The sequence below is a fragment of the Callospermophilus lateralis genome, unplaced genomic scaffold (assembly GCF_048772815.1).
Source record: "Callospermophilus lateralis isolate mCalLat2 unplaced genomic scaffold, mCalLat2.hap1 Scaffold_129, whole genome shotgun sequence".
In the NCBI taxonomy this organism is placed as follows: domain Eukaryota; kingdom Metazoa; phylum Chordata; class Mammalia; order Rodentia; family Sciuridae; genus Callospermophilus; species Callospermophilus lateralis.
The window spans coordinates 450,038-456,866 of record NW_027512465.1 but is presented as its reverse complement, the minus strand read 5'-3'; the positions used below and the strand labels follow the sequence as shown (position 1 = coordinate 456,866).

Here is a 6,829-nt window from a genome sequence, read left to right as displayed (position 1 = left end):
AAATATTCCTACCAGGGAGTAGGCTATATTATCCCCATTGATGAGAACCACTGATCTTGAGAAAGACTTAAATACATCACTCCCAGGTGATGTGGTTGGTGCTAGGTACAATGTTGTGTTCAGTGCTGTGGGAGCACAGAGGGAGAAGTACCCACTGAATCTGGTGACTCCCACAGGCATTTGGATAAGGATCCTTCCTATCAATATAATCCAACAATGCCATTCTTATTCAAAGCATTTGATAACTTCTCTTCTGGGTTTATTTTAGAGCCTGAATCATGTTCTTTTGAATTTGTTCAACAGAGTAAGCTTCCTTCTTTTGGAAATATCTCAAAATCCCTGTAGCCAAGCCTGTGAATGAGATGAATGAACAAGCTGGACAATATTATTTTTAGTTAAAAACAGTTTCACAGAACACAGAATTATGAGCTGACACTTAGCAGTTTTTGAATTATGAGAAGCATTCAGTCCTGGTATTTATAAGAGGTATCACTTAGTTCATTGTTTTTCATGTTCTCATTATCACAAGATTGTTATCATTCTGTTAGATGCTGTGGATACAGAAACAAAAAATAAATAAATAAACAAATAACAATTTCTACCTTTAAGGAATCCACTATCTAGTGAGGAAGAGAAACAAACAAGAAAACAAAAAATTACCATTAAAAAAAGTGTAAGTACTTTCTAGAAGAGGCCTATGTATGTGTGCTGCCATGGCACATGAAGAAAGGGCTGTTCCTCAACCTAACAGGGAGGATGCCATGAGATTTGCTGAGGGAAGCTGACGCTTTTTCTGAGTTTCAAAAGTACAGTGCTAATTAGAGGAGAAAGGAAAGATATTCTAAGCGGAAGCAGCATCATATCATCATAAAGATACGAAGAATGGAACATGTGGGATACTCTGTGAGCTTTGAGTTATTTGGGGTCTAGAGCTGATGGCATCTGTTAGGAAGGGGCAGGAAATGACCCTGGTGAGTAGACAAGGTGGTTGTCTTACCTCTTTTATGTGGGATTGGCTAACTTCACTTAGCATTATCTTCTCCAACGCCATCCATTTACCTGAAAATGCCATGATTTTCCATACCAAGGAATTTGGACTTTGTATTAAAGATGAAGCATGCTGTGAAGGATTTACAGAGGAGAAATCATTGATTTAATGTAATTCCACAGGGCTGAGGATGTTAAGAGTGGTAGAGTGCTTGCCCGGCATGAGACCCTGGGTTGGATACCCAACACTGCTAAAAAAAAAAAAAGGAAAATGAATGAAAGGAAGATGAAAACAGAGATAGGAGTTCAGATGCTAAGATGGAAGAGATGAGGAAGTCCTAAATAAGGAATGAATGGAAACTGGATGGAGAGGAAAGATATTTTTAAAAATTACAAAATAACTAATTAAAGTATGGTCCTGAATCAGGAGAAAAGTTCTATGTGATGAATGGATATTAGAAACTTTCTATGGAATCAGGATAGAGTTTAAAAACCAGCAGATGTACGGGAGTTATATAAATGTAAAGATATTAAATGGTATTTTAATTGTGTAGGAAATTGGTGGAATATTTAATAAAAGGTGCTGGTTAGAAGGGTATATTGGTTTCCTAATTCATAAATTACCAAAAACCTGGTGGCTTTGAAAATATAAATGAATTGTAGTTCCGTAGGTCAGAAATCTGACCTGGCCTTGGAAATCTGGGAATGGAACCACCACTTGACCCAGCTGTCCCTCTTCTAGGACTATACCCAAAGGACTTAAAAACAGCATACTACAGGGACACAGCCACATCAATGTTTATAGCAGCACAATTCACAATAGCTAAACTGTGGAACCAACCTAGATGCCCTTCAGTGGATAAATGGATAAAAAATGTAGCATATATACATAATGGAATTTTACTCAGCATTGAAAGAGAATAAAACCATGGCATTTGCAGGTAAATGGATGGAGTTGGAAAAGATAATGCTAAGTGAAGTTAGCCAATCCCCCAAAAACAAATGCCGAATGTTTTCTCTGATATAAGGAGGCTGACTCATAGTGGGGTAGGGACGGGGAGCATGGGAGGAATAGAAGAACTCTAGATAGGGGAGAGGGGTGGGAGGGAAAGGGAGGAAGCAGGGGATTAGCAAGGATGGAGAAATGTGATAGACATCATTATCCAAAGTATATGTATGAAGACACGGATTGGGTGTCAACATACTTTATATACAAACAGAGATATGAAAAATTGTGGTATATATGTGTAATAAGAATTGTAATGCATTCCACTGTCATTTATGTTTTTTTAAAATCAATTTTTAAAAAAGAGCAGAATACAACAGTCACTAATATGGCATTATGTAAACATTGTGAATGTGTAACTGATGTGATTCTGCAATTTGTATTTGGGGTAAAAATGGAAATGCATAACTCACTTGAATCAAATGTATGAAAGATGAAAAAAATAAAAAGAAAAAAAAAGAAAAAAAATTTTTAAAAAAGAAAAAAAAGAAATCTGATCTGGGTCTCAAATCAAGGTGTCAGTAGGGACACATTCCTTTTAAAATTCCTTAGGTAAGTATTTCTTTGCCTATTTCAGTTTCTAGAAGCCACCCCTCATTCCTTGGTCCTTGGCCCCTATCTATCATCTCCTAAGCCTGCAACATTGGATTTTTTCTAACCATTCTGCAGTTATCTGTCTTCCATCAGAGCCAGAAAGTGTTTCACATTTTTGGACTCATATGATTAGAATGGACCTACCCAGATAATCCTGAATAATCTGCTCTTCTCAAATTCAGTAACCTTAACTACATCTGGAAAAATCCCTTTTGTCAGTAAGGTAACATCCACAGGTCTGAGGTTTTGGGCATGGACATCTTACTGTATTCATTTTTTTCCTACTACAGGTGAAAAATGTTAATTTAGGGGGGCTGGGGATGTGGCTCAAGCGGTAATGCGCTTGCCTGGCATGCGTGGGGCGCTGGGTTCATCCTCAGCACCACATAAAAATAAAATAAAGATGTTATGTTCACCGAAAACTGAAAAATAAGTATTTTAAAAAATCTCTCTCTCTCTTCTCTCTCTCAAAAAAAAAGAAAAAAAGAAAAATGTTAAGTTAGAGCCCTACCTCACATCATAAAGCATAAATTACTGATGGATTAAAGATCTTAACATAAAATTAACGAAAGTGCCAATATGAGAAAAAATATAGAAGGATATTTTAAAATAAAGAAGTTCTTTCTGGGTAGGATAAGAAACTCAGTGGTCATAAGTAAAATTAGTGACTTGATCAAATATTTAAATTATTTAAAATGAAAATCATAAAAGTTATAACTTTAATAGACAAGCATCAGATTAAGAGAAGATATTTGCAACATGTATAATAGGCAAAGATAATATCTATAAAGAGTATATATGAAGAATATCTACAAATCACAAAGGAAAAAAACACTAAATAGAAAAATGGGCAGGGCTGGGGATGTGGCTCAGTGGTAGAGCACTTGCCTAGCATGCATGAGGCACTGGGTTCGATCCCCAGCACCACATAAAAAATACTAAATAAATAAAATAAAGGTATTGTGTCCATTTACAATTAAAAATATTAAAAAAAGAAAAGAAAAATGGGCAGAAGGTAAAATAGATGATTTAGAGAAGAAGCCTAACCAACAAACTAATGAGGGGGACAACTAAACTTTAGTTACTAGGAAATGTCTTTTAAGAATTTCTACAGGTATAGTAAACCTTTAAATAAAATAAAAGAAATGATAAAATATATTAAGAATAATGATTCCTTTGGGGAGTAAGGTGGAATGAAGCTTTAACTGGGAATTTTAACCTATTGATTTATTTCTTGGTCTGGGGGTGTAGCTCAGCAGAGGGAAAAAAATTTATATATATATAATCTTGGTTGGGATTAGGATATTGATTATTCCTTGCATGTGCAAGGCCTTGGATTCAATCCCCAGCACTGAAAGAAAAAATTCTCAAATTGAGTTGTAAATTCATAGATGTGTATTTTAATCATTAAATTCCATATGTTTTATTTATGCTTTTTTGTGTGTATTCATAGTTTTATGATTTTTTTTTAAACAGAAAGATTGGTTTTTAAACTTTTTATTTTGAAACAACTTATTTGAAGTAATTTCAAACTTACAGAAAAGTTGGAAGAATAATACAAATAAATCTTATATACCTTTTGTCCAGAGACCCTATTCAAGTTTTGCCATTTGTCCCAATGATATTCTTTATAACAAAAGAATCCATTCCAGGTTTATGTATGGTACCCAGTTGTCACATTTCTCTAATATCTTTCATCCTGAAATAGTTCTTCAGTTTTTTCTTGACTTCCATGATCTTAAGGCCAATAATGCTGCAGAATGTCTCTCAATTTAGGCTCATCTGAAGTTTCTTTTTGATTATACTCAGGTCATGCTAGAACATCATGAAAGTGCAGCTTGAGTAGCCCGTGATGTCAATTTGTATCATTTCTGGTGGTATTAGTTTCATCGGTTGATTAAGATGGTATCTGCCAGGTTTCTTGACTGAAAGTTACTCCCCTTTGTAATTAACAACTCTGTAGTTAAAAATAAATATTTGGGGGGAAGTACTTTGAGACTCTAAAATTCTGTTCTTCATTTCGTTTTCACCCACTAGGAATGCTATCCATTGGTGTGTCTTCTGAATTTTTACTATGCTCATTGTTGAAGAGTGGTTTTCCTATTTCATCTTTCCTTTTACATTTATCAGCAGAGAGAGCATGAGTTCCCTAGAGCCCCTACTCTCAGAGATATCCATCACTAACATTAATTTTTGTTAGTCTGGTGGGAAGTTTTCCCTAGATGCTCATGTCTCAGAGGGAGAAGGCAGTGGTTGGATTGGTCCAAAGTGGGTTCACTGAGTGACCTTTCAAAGGAGTAAGAAAGATAATGTGCTTGGCAAAAGTGGGGTTGAAGGGATGGATCATGGGGTCTATCTGGAGAAGGAAGGAAGGGAAGGCAGAAGCAGCTGACAGAATAGGAGAAGCTGAGGAAGGTAGAGGACCCAGAACCTTGCACAATGCTACCATGGTGGAGGGGCAGCTCTGGAGCAGGGCAAAGATATTAGAGCAGTTGGTTTCAAGTGCTGGCTCCGTTTTTTATTTTGGCTTTCTCTGATGCTCACAAATTGTATTCCATCTCATTGTTTGGAGTGATTCACATCCACTGAAGTCAAGGAACAACTCAACTCTGCCTTCAGATGTGAATAGGACCATTTTGAGGCGTTGGTGATAGTTTCATACCTCCAACTTTGAGGTTTGTTTCAAGATGTAACAGCAACATGTTATTTTGTTTCAGTTGCTATTTTCCTCAGTGAGACATTAATTCTTTCAGTTTCTGTTGAAAAATCAGAAAAAAAAATTGCAAACCTTTGTTGCTGTTGTTCATAATCCAAACCAAAACGTTCTTGTGTTCAAGGTTTCTTAGATTAAGTCTGTTCAAAATTTGATTTCTGAGCCATCAGTATCAAAGCTAATCTTATTTGAAAGTCCCAAATTTATGAACTTTTGAACATTTTCATTAGGCCTATAGCTTTATATCTTATGAAAGTCGTTGTCTTCAACTTCAGACTTTATGTTCAAGTCAAATATACTTCCTCTTACCATTGTTTTTGTGCTTACATACTCTTTAACATGTCAAGTGAGTTGTTTGCAGAATTTACAAATCACTGAAAATTTAGTCTCAACTATTTGTCTAAATAAGTCACTTATTTTGAGCCAGTACAGAAAAACCTCCTGTGCTATTGAAACTACAAGTTAAAATGTATTGCAGTCTCCTTGGTTCAGACAGTTCCTCCTATTTCCAGGAATTACAGGAGAAAACAATTGGTCCCCTTAGTTTGCAGTACTCCCAGGTTGTAATTTGTGATTTCAATTACCCATACTCAAAGAGAAAGATATCAATATGGATAAAACCACTGATCACATGCCACGGCATTCCTTCTCATCAGCTCAGCATCTGAATTGCTATGACAAACATTACCTATCAGGACACTGAGACCTGGAAGGCAAATGCTCCTTAGTTATTGCTTTAAATAATTCTTCCTTGTGGATAATGAAAGTGATGTATAGAGTAAATACTGTCAGCATGTCAAACCAAAAACTACTTCCTTTTCCTCTTCTTCATTTTTTCTTCCTTTTTAAAAAATAAATAAATAAATAAAAAGCATGGAGGGAGCTTGCTGCTTAAATGTCAGGCTCACAGCAGTAAAGAGCCTGTTCATGTTTCAAAGCCTCTGAAAGATGTCTAGAGGACAAATAAGGTGCACAGGGGGAATCCAAACCTTCTCTATCCTTTTTTTTGCCTCTTAATCAAAATTTCAACTCATGTCTGTCTGATTCTCTTAACTGCTAGATTATGAAAAATTAGGTCTTTGAAATGAGAATGAGAAAGAGAAAAAATGTCATCATGTATATTCATTTGGTTTGGGAATAAAAGGGTGCCCTGCAATTTAGTATAAGAGACAGGGATGACTCATTACAACTATGAAGGTTATTAAGGAAACGAATAAATCGGTCACACCACTCCAACTGTGCTTGTCATTGCAGCAGCATTGCCAATTTCCCCGTACAATTGGTAATTTCTATTCCATATTTTCTTATGTGGCATAGAAGGCTCTTTCTGGTGTAACAATAAATATTAGAATAGTCTTCAAATCCATCCTTCGATGGAGCCATAAAAAGCTGTAACTAGAGCAGGTACAAGCTACCTCAGAACCCTGAAAAAGAGTCATTCAAAATTACAGCACTGAAAATGCACGGAATTATCCAATGCAATAAAAAGCATATATAAAACTTAATAGTCATCAGTATAAAAGGCTATA

General features: G+C 35.7%; 1 non-coding gene across 1 annotated transcript; it reads left to right on the top strand.

Moving 5' to 3' along the window:
* Window positions 1-3,444: 3,444 nt before the first annotated feature.
* On the top strand, window positions 3,445-3,517 carry Trnaa-agc (transfer RNA alanine (anticodon AGC)). Its single transcript has one exon. It is a non-coding gene; the product is annotated as a tRNA-Ala (tRNA).
* Window positions 3,518-6,829: the final 3,312 nt, after the last annotated feature.